The following is a 23,825-nucleotide window of genomic DNA, read 5'->3' on the forward strand; positions in this document are numbered from 1 at the left end:
TAATTCTAAGCTCGTGGACGTGGATATAGGAAAAAAGGATTTTGAAAATGACTCCTTCTTCTAAAAACAAAGGATTTATTAATAGTTTCATCTTCTGCAAATTCAAACAAATCCATTTCGTATTTTAATGGTAGATTCTTTACGATATTTGATTATAAGCTCGTGGACGTGGATATACGTGCAAAAGGACTTTTATGATGCGTCGATTCATCATCATCTCTTCCTATCCCATTTATTTTGTAATATGTTTTTCGTTTATTATTTGTGCAGCACGTTAAATTCAAATCTTCTGCAATCATTCCTCTGCCCTTATAACCAGTCATCTTCGATTATCTTTCTTAAAATATTTTGCCGTATTAATATCTGATAGACGATTACTCTTCAACCTTCTGACACCGGTGCCATATAATCCTCTAATTATTCATTTTTATCTTATCCATTTTTCACACCACACATCCGCCTCAACATTCTCATTTCAGTTGCATCAGTCGTCTCGAACGGGATCTCGATCCATACAAGACATGATGATGCGTCGGGATTGATCCCGAAAAATTACACGAGATCTCGCGAGACCGGGATCCCGCGGGATCGGGATTGCATTCCCTACGTCCGATGGTCGCGGGTTCGATTCCTCGCACGGCACAAACATTTGTATTCATGAGTATGATTGTTTGTATCGGTCTGGGTGTTTTCCATGTATAATATGTATGTATTTACGAAAAAAAAAAATATCTATGTACTTGTATCAGTTATCTAGTACCCATAACACAAGCTTTAGGTAGCTTAACGTGGGTCTAGATGGCGCTGTGTGAATTGTCCTGAGATAAAAAAAAAATCTGAATAAAATAAACTCATAATTGACATTAATATTATGCACATAATTTTCTGTTTAAGTTCAAGTACTTATCTCATTTATATTATACAATTTAAAAACGATATAATAGTATGATCAGGACGGTGAAGTAAAGCGTTGGTCAGTGGAAAGCATGGTGTTCAATGAAGTGTCTGTCTTAAGACAAACTGTTGAACAAAACCAATGAAAAGAAAAATATACATGTGAAAATAGAGAAAAACAAAATTAATACATATGTACTTTTTAAAATACATAAAAAGAATAAAGCTATTATTAGATATTATTATATAATTCGAAATCAATAAATAATGATAATAAATTATTACTATTGGGTATAACAAATTATATAATAGACAATTACTGATTTATTTTATAATGGAATTATTACGATTCATGTGAGTATAATGTTATAACTATTGTGATGGGAATAAATAAGTACTTCAATAATTCAATAACCCGGAACTATAGGAAATTTTAACGACTGATTTCCCAAAAAATATTTATTGATCACTATCATTTGATAGATATCATTAGATTTATTTGGATAACTTTGCAGATATTCGTATCATTATCTAAATCAATAAACACATTACAAACTATGATGTTGTTAAAAATAATATACGATAAAATACTACCTAATAATCCACTTCAATTTTTTTCAAGAATAGGAAAAACTAATACCTAATACAAACATACACATTAACGAACTTCCTGTGATAATGGGCCATTATTTTGAAGATTAATTTTAAATCACTCTTTATCAAGAATTATGTAAGTGAGAGTATATATATTAAACTGTATTTTGTTGAGTAAAATTTCGAATGAGTTTTTATTAGTTATTAATATTAACATGCAAGAAAAGGGAGAATCGCTAATATTTACATGCAAGAAAAGGGAGAATCTCTATCTCTCTAACGCTAATTATGACTCATTTACTATATCTACCTTTCTTTATATCAAGAAACCAATAATAAGAGAAACAATATTGACTATTAACAAAATTTATCCATGCTTATTAATTAATATTATAAATTTAAGTGTCTGTTTGAATTAAATTCTATAAGAAGTTAGATCGCATCACTCAATTTTTTTTATTAAAAAAAATGTTCTTAGGAGTAGATACCGCAGTAATTGTATTCAATTGTTCAATGGTTACAAAAAACATTATTTTTTAAATTTATTATCATTATGTACACAATAATATAATATAACATAACACAACAATATAATACAGCTTAAACGCAGATGTTTCAACGGCCATACTGGATTAAAAATTAACATGGTAAAGGAAATTTAAAAGCGGCGCTTATGTGAGAGTATTAAAATATTTTTTTAAATAAGAGCGTAAATAAAAAATATTATTATTTAAATTGTGGATGATTATAAGGATTTAAAGATTTTAAAAAGTGACAAATCTGTGTATATTGTAATAAGATTAGAATGACAGTTAATACTGACATGACTGCGATGGGAGACATATGAAAGGGGACAAACATACTATGCCGATTCCAACGATAATGGAAGAAAGGCGATGGATGATGACGATGTAGTAGTACATCTAGCCCCTTCTATAAAAATGCAGGCAATGTTGGTGGTACACATTTCCATGGTACCCTGAATTGTCCGACTAAAAGAAGGTTGAGAAAACGTACTATTTTGGAGTGTATTTTAACCTTTTGAAAAGTTTTTAAACACTTAAAAGTTTGATATAAAGATTTCATTTGATGAATAAAAATTATACAGAAGAGCGTTAAGAAATGAATTATGTAATTTTCATATACCTACATATTAAATTTTCCGCGAAGAGTTTTCTGTTTAATTATGCGTATTGAGCAAGATAATCCTTACTATCCGGTTCATAAATATATATTATTCTCACAATAATCGAAGTCTATAGAGTCCTACGTATACGATAACGATCGTTTCGATTAGATTTCGCGCCAACTTTATTACGCATGGTATGGTAAACATTTTGGACGAATGTCATATTATTAACTTTATCTCGCTGGCGATGCTGAGCTTCATATCATTTGATTATATTTACGACATATATCACTATTTCAGTCCGTCACAGTCGCATATCAGTTAAATTTTATCAAAAACTTTCAGTTAATCGCAAATTGAACGCCTTGTGGTAGGTATGGTATCAATGGTCCCTTAGCCAATCAAGGCGCTGCATGATGTGATGTAGCCGTTGTTCAATTGGTGTATTATAACGTGATATTCTATTTCGGTAGCACATGCGCGCGCCGGTTGCAGCGCCTGTGTGCACAATAAACGTGTATGTAAATGTGTGTGTGCGTTCACGAGGCGCGCGCACTGTTTACCGCGCGGCTCTGTGGCCGGCGAGCGTCGCATTCACGTGTTTGTCGTGCGAAATCGAGTTTTCCGGCGGCTGCCGAGCTGCATTAACGTCCCATGGTGATTTCCTTCCAGTTTATTGGTGCTAATTTGTGCCGGATAACGATAACATTCGGGGGCCCAGCCGTTCTAGCGTACTTTCGGTGCGGCTCATAAAAATTATAGGTGTTTTCGGCGGATGCGATGAATAAATTTTGTAAATCGAGTCTGTGTGTCGAAAATGTTTGTGAGAGCTATGTTTTGATCGGCCGGCGTTCGGTGGATGTGCCGGGTGTTGTAGACACAGTTCGGCTTGCGGTGCTCATCTTGATCTCTGTGAAATTGTGCAGGCTGTTTGTCTTGCGGGCCCTCGGACTCGGGGACAGTTTCGCCAAAAGCGCGAACAAGGACTTTTCAGGGATATTATTCTCCATACCTGCAATGTGTTAAGGTAAAATCAGTATATCCTTGGCTTTCAGCTTGTGTTAATAGGTTATATCTTTTCTCTTCGCACTTTGTTGCTAATTGCATATTCTGAATGACTAATAAAACAAATTACAAAGTTACCAATAACAAATGCTTTATTTTTCTAATCTGTACCTAACTGCTAATGCTTTATTTTATTCCTTCATCTAGGTTCTAATAACCTAAACCGATATAGGAATACTGATCTACTGATTTTCAGTAATTAAGTGCCTGTCATCCTATCAAAGTATTGATTTGTACCATGTTTACTAGATTAGGAATTTAGGTTTCGAGATTTAGGTAAACAAATTGGACTTTTTAATATCTAAATACTTATTCATGAATTGTTATGTATAGATGATTCCTTGTTTCATACTTTTACATAATTACTGTGTATATACAAAAACCACTGTTATACCCAAAAAGATAAACGAATTTGTATGTGGGATTAGTATCAATAATCAAATAATTTACAATCTTTCTTTTAGTAACAAGTTGAGGATTGATGTTTAACTGACATGTAATTAAATGTAACCAACAGTTAGTCTGACAGATTTTGATATCTGTTTAGTTTACGGCCAAAGGTAACTTAATTTATTCAATTGTAAATCAATATACATAATATAGGGCAGCAAAGAGTCTTTACCATCGCATGTTAAAACTTATGTATCTACATAATTTCGCACCTTAAGTCCTATACCTTTGAGAAATCTAATAATGCTGCTAATATGATAAAAAAATGTAGTAACACTGACAATAATGTTTATAATATAAGATTATTTTGGCATTGCCAATGGCATAAGAAAACATACTACGCATTATCTAATTGTTTCCTTTCAATGTGTATGTAATCTAAAGTCCTGAATAGTTTTAAAAATAGACTATCAGAATTTCAAAATACATTCATCATAACAAGAAGATGTATCTCATACATAGAATTTGATTTGCAATTGTAAATAATGAAGAAGATTCTAGTTCATGTAATAAAATATTTATTTGTAAACCATTATTTACATACTTCTATTATCTGTTACCTCACTATCAACGCAACACGTGTCATCCAAGGTATTGAATTAAAGAATTTAATAATTAAATATAAAATAAATATGAACTTACTTTATCCACCATACCTATAGCTACAGATGACAGTTGTTCTGTAGTCTACAGATAAAATTTTATAACAAATAAAATTTCTTAGAAAATTATTGTGTGTCTCGATCCCCGGACTTCAAATAAAGTATATGTTAAGCTGCAGCAACGACGCATTAGTCAATTAAAAGAATATAAATAAAGAAAGTTATGGTAAAAAATAAAACAAATATAACTATTCATAATATGTTGAATAATTTAGCGGCCTGAGACTTGAATAACTGTTATTATAACTAACATAGGTTTTTTTATAGAATTATGTTCTCTATAAGAATGCAAGTAAGGATTTTCAATTCCATAGAAGACCCTATTTGAATAATACAAACTCGTAAATATCGATAAAATGAAATTTTTTGCTGATAATGCTGACATTGCCAGATTTCTAGTACTAGGAGCTCATAACAGTCTCTCATTAGATCTGTATCTAGGTAATTAATAGTGTAATTGTCTGTAGATTTGGCAGTTAAACCAACGCTATTTGTAGCAAACAGAAATCAATTGCACATATACTTTATCTGCATGATAAAAAAAATATTTTAAATTATTTGTATCTGACTACAACCTATCTATCATAATATAGAGTAGATATACATAGCAAATGCCTCTTCAAAAGTTTAGATAGAATGAAAGTGCTGTTCTGACAAACAAATATTTTCTAAGTTTGGTATCTGCATAACATTGTAATTCTTGGGTGTGGGCGCATGTGGTAATTTAGTATCTATATTGTATTTATCACCGCCTACTTTTCTATACTAAAAAGTCGACATCAAAAGACCGAAAAAAGAAGAATCATGAACATATAATTTCGTATATATTTGTTATTTAAATTATTCTAGAATGTTCCAACTTGTAGAATTGTAGACGAACACAAAGTCATTGTTTAATGAAGTTTTTAAAATATTGTTTTTTCCGAAGGTGATGCTTCTTTATTAATACATGAGTGGATTATCTTCTTGTCTTGCAACTATATGTGATGGAGAATTATAACGTTTACTTATTAATTTGAGATATTTCTATATCTATCTTTACTTACTTTGCCGATACGTAGTGGTTTTCTGTTTGTCTCATTCGGTGTTTTATACTATGTAGTGTTGTACCAAGTTGCAATCTGGGGTGATCCTTAGGCATTCCAGAATGGGGTCACCCGCTACTTTGTCCTCATAGGCTGTTAGCATATCATTATATACACAGGCAGTACCTACACTGCTAACTTTTAAATGTTAAGTGTGTTGACTTGTATACGTCGTTGTTTAAAAATATTTGGTGTTAGAAAGTAACGTCAATAGTAGTAATAGTAATAATCCAAATATTTATTTTTATAAAATATTATATTATGTAATCATAGAAAAGTTGTAAGAAGTTACAAGACATACATATAAATGAATTTGTACTGCTATATCGTACCATAGAATCGGACGTATATGAATGGATCTACGCCTACGCTCGAATGAATGTCTTTTTTATAAACGGTCGATGGACGAGGCACAAAATATAATTGTTTTAACAATGCACTGAACGTCCTCGGACTCGATAGAGGTTATATGTTTAATATAATAATATATACAGGCGAGGTTGATGAAACCAAATGAATGGAAAGAAAGTTTCGCTTTATTCACATCACCAGCTATATATAAATAAGTAAAATAGCTCTCCAAATATAATTTAGGTACAAAGTCCCATTAATGAATCAATTATACCTTATCAAAAGAATGTTAGAATTCTTTTCTAACTACATGAATATATAATAAATAATAAAACGAATACTATCGTAGTAGGTACTGCCAGAGGGCTTCTTTTTCCCTTTTCTATAGGTATATACACACGAAATGGCACAGAATATTTTTTAGCTTTGAATCTCTTACACGAAATACTTAAAGTGAGGTATATTCCTTTCCAATTCTCCTTACGCTGCTCTATCTAAACTTTCAAGTCTGGTTCTTAATATTAACAGATCTTATTGTGTCAACATTTAAAGTTACAAATAATTTATTTTATATATAGTTTTCTTATCACTGCAATAACAATACAATCTTTGTTCTTTAAGCTCTATTTCTCGAGGTGCTAAGTTTTCTAGAAAGTAGCAGTATGCGAACACGTCTCTTGGACCATCTAGTTACGAAAATACACAGCTCAAGCTTAGAATTTATGCTCAAACAAGTCTAAGATAAATATTTATTTCGTGCCAATGTTGATAAGTCCATAGAGAAAGTGTTGTGTTCTAAGTCTCTCTTTTTATCTCTTAGTTATTCACTAACACCATGTTTTCATACTTGGTTCCAAGTAATTAAGTATTATATTAGTATTTCTCTTACACGTACTATTAAAACAATTTTGTAAATTTAACTTAATATAATAAGTTGATAAAATATATATTGGTCAGTTATCATAGACGACAAATCCAGTTAGGTACTCATTACTCCAAGATCTGTTACTGCATGCCTGGATGAAAATTATAAGTGTTAAAAAATATATTCAGTAGGTATGAAATAGAACATTTTAAGTGCTTACTTTAAAATTATCTAAATTACGACTCCAGTACACACATCTGCTTTAAGAAGTAAGTATACAGCCGATGTATACGGCTCTACAAGGCCTCCATACAACTGAATGGATGTTAATTAGTATATATGTTTGTTTTAAACACTTCCACGTTCGTATACGCCCGCACATACATGCAAGAACACTATGTATGTGTGTAGCTGGTATGAATAATAAATTCTCAACTGTCGCTGATTAGAAGAATAAAAGAACAAAACAAATTAGAGAATAGAAAATACTTCCATTTAACAATACCCGCGTGATACACTCATAATTATATTAACTGTGTACCATAGGCATTTATTATATCCATTACACATTTACTTAAACGTGTTTTGTATGTAGAGATTAATTTTCTGGACATTGAATTTACAACGTTAGAGCAACTGCGCATACGGTACATTTTACCTTCGCACTACCATTTTCGATGCAGACCTATGTTAGTGTGAACGTGAGAATAATATGTTCAAACTTTTGTTATTTTTTATCAAAACTCCAGCACTTAATCACTTCCTACATACAGCTCAAAGGGCGGAAGTCATGCGTTTACAGAAATAATAAATTAACGCGTTTGGTGTTTCAAAACGATGTTTCTTGTAATGTCCTTGACAGAAGGTCAATTGGACGTCTACATTTGGGAGGAACTCATTGCGACACATGCATCATAACATTAACAAACCCAACTGTTTGTTGTGTATTCGGTAATTTTCGAGTGCTCGTCGACCATTTCAAGTGGGTATCGAAGGACAATCAATTGACGCCCACGGATTGATTTGCTTTTAACTTGCTGACTATGCAAAGATGAATTACTATTTAAATTCTCATTCAATACAAGAATTATTTATTATTATTTAACATATCTTGATATGGATGGATGGATAAATTATGTAATATTGATTTAAATATGCTCTTCATTATATATTATCATGTAGTATGTCTAATAATGTATTTATTCATTAACAACAAAATAAATTATAAGTTAAGTTTTACTGTCGTATTAACGTGACACGCCCAGCAGTAGGACGTAATGCCTTTTTTAATGGTAAATCAATTTCATCGATGAACAATTATTATATTTTTATGTTTTGTTAACAAAACTAAGTTAAATACACACATTATGCACTTAATCAAAATAATTTTCACTGAAATATTGATAATAAATATTGAATAGTCAACTTTTTGATTCTACCGCTCATTTGGAATTCAGATTTATCCAAAAAAATAGAGCAGGAAATTCACCTGACGCTGTTTTGAACAATCGGCTTGGTACAAGTTGACCTCGGTAAAATTTGGCATTATTTATTATAGGCGAGTACTATAAAAGTGATTTCCATCTACGTACCCATGTGTGTACATATTGAGGGAAGTAAGCTGACTCTTGGATAATGTTGTTTGCGTCTCAAAGCCAATATTTGGCCAGAAACGGGTCAGGCAAAGACGCCTGAGCGGCCATTTGCAAGTGCAAATTTTCCAAGATAAAAATAATCTAGAGGAATTAATTAAGATTAAGTGATAGACATACGACCAATAAATTAGTTTCGGGCAGTGACTTAAAGTATGCGGTGAGGTATAATATAATAAAATTTCATCTACATCCTAAAATAGATACACTATAAGCACTTATATTCTTTTTAGTTTAGCTTTTTAAAGTTGTTGTACTTGTTAGAGATTTAAAATCAAGTTGAAGCTATAACTTTATTAAAATACATATATTCTGCATATGACTGTGGCTAGTGAAGTAACGGCAAAACAAGTCAGTAAAAATAGGTATTAGCTATATAAAATGTACTATTCTAGAAATTTTTACTTTAAGACTTTAAAAGAAAAAACTAATGCATAAAGTATTAGTTTCGTCGTTTAAAAAGTAGTAGGTAAGTAGTTTTTAATGTATTAAATGTTATATTTTATATTAAATAGGCAATGTTTTCGGAGTCAAGAAAAATGTATATCTTTCTTTATACACGCGGATTAACTACAAATTAAAACTCGCTTCAATCATGTATTATATATAACTTTGATTTCTAAAAAGATGCAATTCAATATCGACAATTTTCTATGGCTACAATTGTATTATTTAGGTGTACGATTAAATAATATATGTACATCTGTTAATATAAATATTATGAATTAGTGGTAATAAAGAAATTGACCTGCTTACATCTCCTGTTACATGTAAAAGTGGTTGACTTTCTACAAAGTCCTCAGTCCTATTTTAGATGCATTAGATTTGTTTTGTAAACGGAGTTTCGGTTAAAAGGTATGATAAGGTAGTAGAATTACAGAGTCCTTCGGGATGGTAATACATATATGGGTGGCACTGGCACCACTGGCGACGTGATGACGCAATATTCGTAATACTGTTAATGTTGTTTGTTGGTTGATTAGATGGTTACCTTACCATCAGGTAGACCGCTGACTTGTTTGACACACCAATTGCGTAGAAATACATTGTATAGAAATATTTTGATGCGAATTATTCATATCATTCATATCAGTGTTATGCAACGGTCATCGTAAATAATCTTATCTGCATTGCCGTAAGTAATGTTATATAGATACTGTTAGAATGTCAAATAAATTAACATTCACGCATTTACACTTGATTCTGAACACAACTTATTTCATTGTCATCAAGTTTACTTCACAAATACATATGTAAATAATCTTAAGCACTTCTTTATACGATATACATACAGTAACACCATAGATCAATATAAATGTAAAACAATACTATAAAAAACATTACTAATGAATTTGTACCTAAATATAACTGATTTATTACTTGTACATATTTATTTTAGTACATATATTATTTTTATAAAACTATGATTTAGTTACCTATAAAAAATATGAACATTTTTTGATTTCAAACCGCACTAAACTATCATATGTACTTTGTTAATAATATCTGAAATAATATGAATTTATTGTAATGAAAATATTGAATTAGTAAACGTTTAAAATATTGTAAGTATAATAAATATGAATCATTCTAATAAATCAATAGAATATATTTAATTGAAATAATAAGAAAATTATGTAGTAAGTCATATGTTGATTATAATATTTAATTCTTAAATTGTACAGAAGATTCTATACAATGCGGAACTAGATAACTGAAATTTAACAATCCGGAACACTTTAGCATAGACTTGCATAAAATAAAAAAAAAATAAGATACAGGTATTAAAACAAGGCCTAATGTATCTACGAGTACATACTTATAATATATTACTTATTTAAGAGAACGATTACAGAAATTACAACAAAAATATTTTAAATATATAAACAATAATACTTTTCAAGAACAAATAAAGAACAGAAGTATACACTTTTTACTGTACGTAATGCATAATATTGAACTGGGTTCACATATTAATGCTTTTGTAGGTGTCTTGCAAAATCATCAGTCCTGCCTGATCATCAAGAGGACGCCGCAGGAAAAGCTAATGACCCTAGAAATCTGAAATTTGATAAATATTTTATTCACTACCAAAAAGCATCCCTAAGAACATTTTTCTATATTAACTACAACAAGCAGCGGACAATGGCTATTCCAATATTTATAAGTTGATATTGAATGACTGTAGAAAACTGAATGATTTATAATTGCGGTCAAGTATGTATCTCATGAATGAATATAACGTCGACTGCAAAATTGCTTTAATAAATAAGTGGACAGGAAAGAATGGCTTTGGAATTTTGATGTGTTACCATCTGATTAAAATGATTGTAGTGTGACCTTTACCAGTATGTAAAAGGATCTTAACCTATATTATGATTATAATAAACAAAGAAGTTATTTATAATAACATTTTGAAATTTAATTTAAATATCTAATAAAACGAAATGGTTACAAGTTGGAAGTAAATAATTTAATGAAAATGATGTCGTAATCAAATAAATCGTAGTAAAATTATGAATGCGAAAGTGTGCCGTTTATCTATTTGTTACCTATTTATGACTAAACGGTTGAACAAAATTTTACGAAAGACGAGGGAATATATTTTTGACTCTATCTCGAGGACGTAATGTCTTTTATCGAAACTGGCTATCATGGCTATCATTTTGCTATTTAAAAAGAAGCAGATGAAGCCGCGGGATAAAGTTTGTCTATAGCTGATCTAATGTAATCATGTGAGCAATTTAACTATTAGATATTTTGTGATACAATTGCTATTACTGCCAGACTTGGATACATGTTATAGCCTGGAGGAACACGTAATGTGCCTTTTCCGGATGTCGTTGTGGCGCCAGGGTTTATATCGCTGTGTCCTATATTGTATAAGCTGTTACTATTACTAACCTCGTTTAGCTCTAAATAGTTGCCTGTTGAATTACTGCTGTATTTGAAGAAGCACCTTCATCCTTTTAAAATACAATTGAATAACTTTCTGCTACAGTGAAGTACGTTTCTGAAAGTATAATTAATTTATCTGTATTGCTTTATCTGTACTATATTTGCACAGTAACAACTGAATTTACAATACAATTATGTACTCGTATACTATTTAGAATTTTAGATAAATTCAGAGTAGCCATAAATATTAATTTACCAGAACTTCCAAGTCTTCGTGTACCTACAAATATTTATTCGATAGATATTTTTTTATTAATACATAATCATAGACTTTTCTTAATATAAAGGTAAATATTTAGATCTTCTCTGATGGATACATACAGATTAAACATACCCTAGATGTTACCTAATATATATACCATAATATAATTGTTGTAAAATATAGTTTGTTTAATTACTTAAAATAGATTCATCTTACACTTTTTTAGTACTTGTGACAAATAATATATATAGTCTCTAGCTCTACCACTTGATATCTATATTGAAATTATTACATAACTTTAACTATTGTTAGACATGTCACTGTATACCGGTCTTAGAATCTTGATAGACAGAATGTCTGTCTCTGGTCATAAAATTTTGCTCGGGAACGCGGTATCTAATCAGGTCGCAGGTCACACTAAGAATGTTGTCTCCTTATTGTAGCGAGCATAATGGAACTCTACAATCAACCGTGTCTGCTATATAAGGGACCATCCATAAATATTACACGTTAGGACCCCTCCTAGTGTAAAGTGTGACACTGAATAACAAACTCCTCAAAGAGGGTTGAACTCCACTAAGTCTAAACTTCATGAACATGAGGAGTCACGTTACGACACGTTAGAAATATCTTCCTCTCTTCTTCATCAAGAGGATATTGTGACGTGGCATTATTATTAACTATTGAAGTGTGAACAGCTGTGGCAGCAGATGGAGGGTCTAAAAATTACACAAATTGTTGTGACGTAACTTATATATAACCCCTAAACATATAAAATACAATTTTATATGTTTAGGGGTTATATATAAGTTACGTCATACTATATAAATTTATATCACACACGCTTATCTTTGCTCAGTCTAATTACTACCTATATATAAACGGATCACTTGGTACGGACCTTTTTGACCTTTCGTGCGTAGAATAAAAGAGTTATTTCACGTCTTTATATATCTACTATATATCCCTACTAATACTGTAAATTCATAAGTTTATCTGTAAATCTGTTTATTTTTTACATATTCATGACTAAACGATAAACCGGATCTTAATGAAATTTGACATTTAGACATGTAATTACAGAAACCATCAAGAGAATGGATATAGGCTATCTTGTATTATGAGCAAAGCAGATCAAGTTGCGGATAACAGTTTTATATTATTAAAAATAATCGTATTTATATTTGCTCATATTGGCATATTTATTGGGCACATTATATGTAATATACAATATAACATTTTCGTCCAAATGCATTACTCAGTGTGTAAAACTATAATTTTGCTCGACCTCCTCTAAACCAGAATTTAATAGAGTAACTAATTGTATTCTGACCCTGCAGGCCTGTTTGGAGTTTGCTAAAATTAAGAGCAAGCAATTTCATCATACATCAAGGTCGGGAACTTGTGGGTTGCACTTATAGACTATGTAAGTAGGTCGATTGATAGTGCAAGCGATAAAAAGTCTTAGTATCACATCGTTAATTCTGTAATTAACGCGCTGTACGCACATCAAACAAGCCGCGGCGCGACGACAAATATGTCTAGAATAGGTGAACAAGGTGATTTTTGACTGTATAGGGCTTAATTATTATTTATGGACATCTAAATATCATGGTTCTGACGTAGCAAACTTCTAAGTAGTTAGTCGAAATTGTAGTAAATTGTTTCTATAATAAATGCATATTGTAATTTTCTAACAGAAACTTCTTAGACGGAGTACAGTAGAGTAGAGAAGCCTTTAGAAGATGTTAGAAATAACTAACAACAGCATACTTAACAAAAAAAATATTGACACGGCACAGTATAGAATCAGTACATGAAACCTAACATTATTTTAGGATATCTATACAATAATGAACATTGATGTGTATGGCGTTAGTTGGCCATGCATGAGATTTATAGTGGTTACCTTCCTTCCAGCTTTTTGTCGTCCAACATTCTTTTGCCGCAACCAACAGGATTTATTGTTTCGGCTTCCGGTTCTCCTAGTCTCCTCCGCGTCCAGCGTGACGAACCCCACGGACTCGCAGTATGCCGCCATGTATTTTTTTTTTTTAACATCTATTAGTGTTTGACAATTTCAGGCGTAAATCAAACATGTTGTTCAACATTTGTATGTATAAGACCCATAAAAGAGTTTCCTGTCGGTTATTAAAATTCTCAATTGAAACTGCTTTTTGGATGTAATTATCTAAAACTTTGAATTTGCCCATAATGCTTAATACCTTGGATGATACATCGACTGAAAAGATTATTTCAGTTTTTTTGGTGTTGACAAACATTTTTAAAGTTACATATAAGCTTGTCTTTAGTGTACTATCGATTTTGTGAAAATCTTCCAAAGCACGTTAAATAATTTTTAGAAACATTTTACCTTGTTTATTGGCCACTCGCGTCCTTATTTATATATATATATATATATATATATATATATATATAGGTAGATATATATATAAGTATACATACAGGTGGAATATTTTGATACTATTTGGACTATATATATCTTTGCCTATACCTCTTCGCTGTGGCGAATATGTTTAGGTAATACGTGACTTAAATGAAGTGTGAGCGATGTAATTATAAAGCTGGTACTTAATTACGAGAAAAGTTATGTACACGAAGTTCTTTGAAATGACGGCTCGTGATAACAGTATCGATTGACCGGACAACTTGTATAATCGTCACTCATTTATAGGTGATAAGGCGGTGTTTTTCTAGTACCTTGAAGTATAAAATGCTATATATATAGTCGCTTGTGTTTATAATGCTATATATTTACAAGAAATAAGTATAATAATATGAAGATTCTTAAATAACTATAAAACATCACAAAGTACTTCGACTTGATGTCTGTAGCACCTCACATACATACGATGCTTTTCATGAGAATTAAAATATTTCGACTCTGTGTACCCTTAGGATTTACTGTCTATTCTCACCATTATAATGGAACGTAGCTTGAGAAGCAAGATGCTCACTGCCCAATTAGGTGAGATTATTATTCTGTTTATTTATAATTTAATCAGTAGATTCTATTTAATAGAATATGTCCAAATATAGAGGCCGTACTAATTTTTTATCAATAAATTTGCTAATTTCTTGATATTTCGTATTTTATGCTAAGACGATATTGGGTTTAATCCATTATAAAAGATCAATTACTTTTCTAAAGGTTACGTGACTGTACCTGAGCTATTATATACTGTTTATATAGAAAAAATATAAATAGGTTTATCACGAAAAACATTATAATATGGTAGCACTAATGGTATTCCCTTGAAAGCATGGTGATGAGAAATGAAGTGATCACATACTTGAATTTATTACAAGGAAAACTGTTTATTTAAGTATCTACTACTACTGCAACCCTTTGCATAGATATCAATAATAAGTAATTAATAATAATAACTCTTTATTGCGTATGTAACGATCACAAATAGTATGTTAAAGAAGTGCGTTAAAAAAGGGGTTTTATCGCTAGAAACAGTCTCTTATAGACAACCTCTAGGGCTGTATGCCTTTTATTTGCGTATTAGGTACCTATAATATTACAATCATTCCAAAAAATTCAATTTCAAAATTTTTAGTTATAATATTTATAACATATTAAAAATAGGGATGCCCTCGGTGGTCTTGCACATCGCCTTAATTCCGATGGTCGCGGGTTCGATTGTTCGCATGATACATTTGTATTCTAGAATATGATTGTTTGTATTGATCTGGGTATTTTTTATATAGTATTATGTATTATCAGTATTCTATCAGTTGCTTAGTACTTATAATATTTGTTCTGATTAGTATTGGACTAGATGACGTTGTGTGAATCGTTCAGGGTTATTATTTTAATTATGAAACATAATCAGGTATATTAAATAAATCAGGAATATGAACGGTATAATTTTGAAACGTGGTAACTATAAGAAGATATGCAGGTGTGGCCGATCACGCATTAATATGCTAAAAACAAATAACATGTCATCGTTGGAATGATTTTGACATACAGCTTTTAATTTATCTTTTCAGTCTTTATACAAGCGAAGGTTACTCAAACCACGTTTTAGTCTTGAAAGTATTTAGGGAGTGTTGAAGTTGATTTACAATGTCATTGGGTTTAGTTAACTATTGATTTTAAATATTATTTTAGTTACTAATTCCATTGACAAGAGAATATTAATTTCAGTTAAGTAAATCTCTACATTGATTGTTTCCTTAAAACATTATAGAGGTAAAACTAGGAATGATTTTTTACGGCTAATTTCTTTATATGACTCGAATGAGAAATAAAATGACGGTAGCCGTCATATGCATACATGTTTACCGCTATGGACGTCAAGTATACACTGTGACGCCTGCTAAATCTTTTGTTTTAATTAAGTAGGTATTTGTTAAACATACTCGTAAGATCGGTTGCATGTCGTAACGACAGTTCATGCTTATTTACTTAAAAAATGTATATATAATAATAAAATAGGTGGCCAAGTACCTACGTGTGTTGATTTGAAGTGTATGTTCTTAACGTAATAATATGATCCTACATTTATGGTGAGGTAATTATGCCTCATTTTCTTCAGTTAACCATTTGCAATATTTAAGGTTGTAGAGTTGTGGGTGTAACGTCCAGATGTTTTCTTCTATGGACAACATAAACATACGTATTATGCAAATTATGCTGAATATTGATGATATCGTTGATGACCGAGAAAATTATTATGTTTAAAAATATTAACATATTTATAGAAGTTAAGTTATAGATGGGTGTTTTTATTAAATTAAATACGTGAATTATTTAGTCATTACGTATATTGAGGCGATGTATAGGTGATTTTTATAGTATTATTGAAATATCAGTAGTAGTGAGTTCATTTATGTAATCTAAAAATGTATATATTAGCAGTACTTAAACTTCGAACAATAATAAATTCCATCAATAAGTCAAATTATTTAATTTAAAGTGTATATGACAGAACAGTATTAGTTTTACTACGAATTTTATAGAGATTTCTGGCTTTTTGTGAATTTTAGACAGTATTATTATTATATATGACATATTTCTTTATGAAATCTTTAATGTTTAATTACTAAATAATACCGTCAACAGATTGTAATGCAAGCCGCGTCTGTTTTCAGTGTGACCTTAGAGAGTGTATCTAAGTTGAAGTCAGTTTCATTGTGATCCGTTTCGGCATGAAAAGAGAGACACTTTGGTATATATAAGTATAAATATTCATTTTCTAACTACATAATGTCGTATTATAAATTACTGTTTGCCAGTTTATACCATTGGGGATAAACGGCGGAATTATATAAATATGCTATTCTATTTGCAATGTCATAACACACAAGTCCAATTTCATTAGGCGGGCGGGTGGCGTTTGATCCGTTAATTCAGCACGACACGCTATTTACCAACTTAATTACTACTGTTGCTAATTATTTTTTTATTAATGCCTCATTTTTCATCATTTAATATATGTTACCAGCCAGAGAATGAGTGGTAGAATAAAAAAAATATGTTTATTCAAAAATGCTTATATTAAGTTTATTTGAATGAAAATTATATACCATTGGGGATAAACGGCGGAATTACATAAATAGATTGTAAATAACACACAAGCAAGGCGGGCGGGTGGCGTTTGCGTTAATTCAGCACGACACAAATACTTATTTCTGTTTCTATTACCCACGACTCAAATCGAATGATTTAGTGAAATAATATATAATTGTTCACGTGATAGAATCTGTATTCGTGTTAAATTATAGTAGCCGTTCAACAGTTCATTCGTGTCAGATAGATGATCGAATATATAATATGAAGTATGGAAATGGGAATAATTAAATGACACAAATACCTAATAATAACCTAAAAACCTACGAGTTATTCTATTTATATTTCCAAACTATGAAAACAAACAACAAACTTAATTGAAGCTAGAGAGTTGCCGCCAGACCGTCGGGAAAATAAAAACAATTATTACGAGTATGTTGCCCCTAATTATATAGAATAAGGGTAGGAAGACGATGATATGTAGCTCTAAATTCCTTTGTAGCCCTTTCATTGGAAGAACCCATAAATAGGAGAATCCCTACATTAGCTTCATATAATACAATCCAAGGAATTGAGAAGCTCGCTTAATACACATAAATGATTGGAAGTTTAATTACACCGAATTATACGTTTTGAAAAAATTTACTCAGTTATTCGTAATGTTACGTAATTATAAGTTCTGGTTAGTAATTTTAATTTAGGGTCCCACTTATTAAAAATATAATTAATGAGCGACATTTTTTTAACCGCATGCTACTTTTTTGTTTCAGGTAAGTTCAGAGAAATATTCAAGAAAATTCTTTATCTGTAAGTAATTTAGCAGTGCACATGCCAGTTAGGTAGGTATGTTATGAATAATGTTTGCAGGGTTTTGTGTTAGTTGAACATTATACCACAATCTGTGGACGTTACCTAAATATTTATTTTAGCAAATCAAGCTGGGAAACTGATATGCAAGTAAAACAATGGCGTACAAAGTTACCTCGTGTATGAAATTAACATATACGTATACATTTAAATTAAACAACGTTTATTCCGGTTTATTACTAAAATGTAGATAATAAGTAGTTACCTACTTCTAAAATTAAAAAGGAATTTGGTAGATATATATAACAGTATGAACCAAAATAATATATTAATTTATTTTTCTGGCAAGTATGTGTTTCAGGTTTCCCTTTCACTTTATTACAATGTATTTTTATAAAAATCTAACGGAATTATGTAATAAAATGTTATTTGTTTAGTACAATTAATATTTAGGTAGATTTTATTATGTAAATCCTTTATACGTAGTTTCTTATTTATTTTATAATTGGATAAAATAATGATAACTACGTAAAAGGATATTTTTAAGTAATATTCATTGTTTTATTCGATTAGAATATTAATAAAAAATCACTTAAGACTTTACCAGCCAATAAATTTTGTAGACCAATTTGCCTGCATTCAGGAAATTAAAAAAATAATTACATAACTTGGAACAGAAATGGACTTGAGTCTGTACAAATTTGTTTGCATGGATTCCTCTGTGTCACCTATTTCTGTCGTCGTAAAGCTGACTAGCAAGCCGTATTCCAGTTTGACATTTGGCAGTGAAATTAATGAATACTAAGGCATAACATCTTAGCCTTTAGAAACAACGCATGCGATGCTAATGATGCTGTTTATGGAGAGTCATTATAGACAATAATCTGACGGTTTACACGTATTTATAATTAGATTCTTGTTACTCCAGTAGTAAGTAAAGTAGGTAATTTGGTAGAATTAGATAGATAGGGTTTGGTAGATTGGTACTATATGTAGGCAGGATAGTATGATTTATCGTATCCTCATATCCTATGTAAAGGGAATCTATCAAAACCAGAAACATAGACCGCGAGATAAGTCGCCCGCCAGGACGGAGGCCGGGACGCTAGTGTCATAATAAAACAAAAATAACGGGCCTTGAGCCATTATTTCATTTTAATGTGGATATCGGGTGTGGACGTTTGTTGTGACACCCACGTGTGCGCATGATTTACTGTCAAAATCTGTTTGTGAGTGCCTAAACGTTTTTACATTACTGTACATAAGAAAATCAATTAATTGGTCAATCAATCAATTGGTTACGCATTTACACATTTAAAAATAATAACAACTACTTTTTTCTTCTCTGAAGTTTGCTATCGTAGATACCAAATAAATCTAGAATCAAAGTTAAGAAACCTACCTTTACCTTACCTACCTAGGTACCTTTAGTGCCTAGTTTCAAAGGCATTTGACAGTTCTTTTCATCTAATTAGCCGTCTTTTAATTGACAGCTGGCTGTGAGACTGACGTGTATTATACTATATATATAGGGATATATTTGATAATTTTCCTAATACATAATTATATTAAAAAAAGATTTTGTACCGAAAAAAACATGGTTGAATGGAGAACCTGCTTTTGGCGGTACGTTGAAATCATACTGAAGACTGTAAACTGCTATTTTTTTGCTACATTAGCGACTAGTTTATCTTGGCAGTGTGCCATAGGATTAGAGGCAATATTATCTGATAAAAAATACAGATCGGGTGTAAAGACTATAAAAATAAATATTAATTAATTAATTATAGCAGATATAAAAAATACAATAAATAACAAATGAAAGCTATATATATCCTCAAAAGACTGGGTTATTTTCTGTATGAGCCATTATCCTGAGTGAAATAGAAGCTATTATCTCTCTGTCCATAGGTATTCTGAGACGTAGAATTAATTTTGTAATAATATATTGTTATTAATTTTAGAGAAAGATTGTAAAAATCGGTTATTGTAGAGTTGTTTACGACTTTATATATTCTTGCGTGAAGCGAAACACGTGTTATTGTGATTCAATATGAAGGGTAGGATAACTAATAGTTTCTAATACAATATAACTTAATAACATAATAATCGGTAGTAACTACACAAACTGAGATCCTTTATTTATATAATTTATGATGTTTAAATAATGAATAAGTAAATAAACTCATAAAATTTCTGTAACATCATCATTACCTTGCCTTTATCCCATTATTTGGGGTCGGCACAGTATATCATTCTCTTCCACTGCTCTCTATCATTCGTCATATCTGAGCAGACTCTTCTTTTATTCATATCATCTTTCACACAATCCATCCATTTTTTCTTAGGGCGTCCTCTCCCTTTACATCCATCCACATTCATTTTATACAATTTCCATAAGACATGATTCTCGTTCTTCCGCATAACATGCCCATACCAGCGCATACTGTTACCTCGCAACATAAGATTTAAAAAAATATATGAGAGAGAGAGAGAGTAAGTTTTAAGTGAACTTCAATTGTTTTAGACATTAAATACTGAAATTCTATTACAGTTTCATTAATAATTTACTACTCTTTTCGGTAGAGCTACTGCCATTTTCCGCGATTTTATATCAATAATCTTAATAGTTGACGACATGACTCCAACTATTTCTTTAATTTTCTTGATATACCCGGTGTTATAGTTACATGTATATATTAAAGTTCAACACCTAATATGTGTGCGCCAACGTAATGTAGCGCCAGGATGGCTGGGTGGTCTAAACGTTGGCAGTACTCCAATAGACTAAGGTGATGCTGGATGTGGAGTGGCTATAGTTAATTAGTCCACTGTAAGAATTAATCTTTGCCACCTGGAATAAGCCAATGAAATTTAGAAGCACATGAAATTATACGAGGCGTCAGGCAGATATTTATTAAACAGATTAATCAAGTGCCATATTAGATATCATACAAGATTTCGTTCACAAACATATATATAAGTATGTACCTATCTTGACAATCTAAAATATTAAAGTTCTCTTTAAGTATATTAGAGAATTATGGAATCTTAGTTTTTCAGACCAGACCATACAGACCACAAAATTGTAATTCTCCAATTGAAAATGTCATATTATTTATCCAAACCTGAATTTTCCATTATTTTAATATTTATGATCGCTTATTCACAAAATTTTTGCTATTGTGTGCCCATTTTTGTATCTACAGTATTTAAAGCCGTTAAGACAGTTCTTTGAATGAATTTGTGTGCTTGGGTTGCTAAACACAAACTAAAGATACGAAATAAATTACTAAAATAAACTATATCGCTTTATTACACAGTTTATTGCATTTTAGAACTAATTAGTGGAATCATAAACTAATTACATAACATGTAAGTATGTTAAAACAAATTTTGATCGTAAATACATGTGAACCTACTGATAAAGTTGAACTTTGCTATAGGTATATATATATATAGTTTATATTATCTCAATGAATACATGTAATAACCTGATTTTTTTAAATATTTTTGAAATAAGAATATAAAATATTTTACCATATTGAAATCATGGATGTCTGCCCCCGGCTAAACGTTATGTCATTAACTTTATTGTTTATTGCCCAATTAGTATAAATAGATGTTTAATAGTCTCAAAGTTCTCGTTAAATAATCCCCTGTCTGTATACATAGACGGTGCCAAGTGAAAAGATATAAGCTGTCAATGCTTTGGCACAGCAATGTGTGACGAAATAATGGCGGATATCCGTTAAGTGGCGAATATAGGAGTAGGATAGACAATGAGTAATGTATTGCCGTGTCCCATGAAAAATGAACGGGCAATCTGCCAATGGAAGTAGGTCGATAGTGTGCGGTTTTCCAGTGATTTTTATTGAAAAATTCGGTCACTCATAACTTCGTATACAACTTATAATAGGAAATTTATTGTCATGTATTATATATAAGTTTATAAAGACTATTATAAATTATATTACTATATAAACTATGTACATTATTTATATGTTTAGCTATACACATATTTATATGTTAGTAAATTCATAACTTTGATACAATTCGCGTGATCGGAATACTCCCATCTACCTGTCTATATTTATACCTACGTATCACAAGCACACAAGGAATTTACATTATTATAGAGGAATTTATAGCAATGACTTTAAAAATAATGTTACTACTGTTATAATTACCTAATCATATTATATATAGGGGAAGGACAGATGAAATTATTCATTTTTTATTTAGTTCAAGAAGTTTACTTGCAATTCGGAATTAGTATATTAGACAGGAATGTGATAATACTTTAATACGAATATAAATTAAACTAAATAATGTATTTGCATTATTATGTATTTATTTAATAATAATAACATCTCAGGACAATTTACACAGCATAATGTTCTTCCAAATTAAGCTACATAGAGCTTGTGTTAAGGATACTAGACAACTGATATGAATACATAGATTTTTTTGTAAATATACATACATATTATACATAGAAAACATCCAGACCGTGACAAACAAGCAAATATTTAATAAAGTTTTATAAAAAATGTTCGCATGATTTTTAATTACTTCGTTTACAGAATGATTTAGGCACGTACCTACATTTTTTATAGCAATCCATTAGTTTTAATAGAATTTGTTTCCCTTAGATAATACCTATAATAGTGACGCGGGCGGTTTGCCAGACACGAAAACTACAAATAAATGTAAATTATTGCTGCAAACATTCTGACATCTTTTCTATTTATTCCTGTAGATATAGAATTAGTTCCTTTACGAATTTTGCAATATGTTTTTTTCTGTAAAAAAATAACACATTCATCCTTGGCCTAATTATATGTATTCAAAATTATTTTATTCTATTTCAATTCCTATAATAGGCTAACTAAATTTAAATATATTTATATGATAGATAAAAAATATTTAGAAAAACTCTTTAAAATATAGAAATGGGCGAAAGAGTTCTAAAAAATATATTTTTATTTCATTATAAAAATAAAATAATATTTTTACTCCATATTTTTAATGCATGATTAAAGGGGCATCCGCTTAAGCTAAATGTAGTCGTTTAGGTATTCATTGCCGGGCCAAAAGTATAGTGAATAATATAATGAAGTTTAAATCTGGTCAGTCATCAAATTGTGGCGAATTCCTATCCCATATCTGATATCTATAGATATTTCTCATTGTAACTATAATAAAATGTTAAATAAAACATTTACTACAAACATGTATGAGGTATCTACTGGTAAACATGTGTTGCAATTTACTTACTATAATAAAACTGCTTTAACGTTTATAATAAATCTTTGATTATAGTCATGACAAACTAATAGTAAATAAGTAGGTATTTATCTCGGCTAGCTAGTTAGGCATATAGATTGTTCGAGATATTTTGTCACTGCCAAAGTAGATACCGCCGTGTAAATAGAGAAAAATAGGATAAATAAATATTTTGATCTATTTATTTATTCGATTTTATATAGCTAATCCGAGCAATATCGACTGCATCATACTTGGCATTTATTATTATATTTCGCCTAATTTACATCTACTATCT

General features: G+C 30.6%; 1 protein-coding gene across 1 annotated transcript in view; it reads left to right on the forward strand.

Moving 5' to 3' along the window:
• The first annotated feature begins 3,190 nt into the window (after positions 1–3,190).
• The window catches only part of LOC131840959 (transcription factor kayak), a 54,640-nt gene continuing 34,005 nt past the window's right edge, over positions 3,191–23,825 (forward strand). Inside the window, exon 1 of the mRNA XM_059189178.1 lies at positions 3,191–3,644. The gene's annotated coding sequence lies outside the window, so the exon portion shown is untranslated. The remainder of the gene's footprint in view (positions 3,645–23,825) is intronic.

The sequence above is a fragment of the Achroia grisella genome, unplaced genomic scaffold, assembly GCF_030625045.1.
Source record: "Achroia grisella isolate CSIRO2021 unplaced genomic scaffold, CSIRO_AGI_Agris_v1 utg152, whole genome shotgun sequence".
NCBI lineage: Eukaryota > Metazoa > Arthropoda > Insecta > Lepidoptera > Pyralidae > Achroia > Achroia grisella.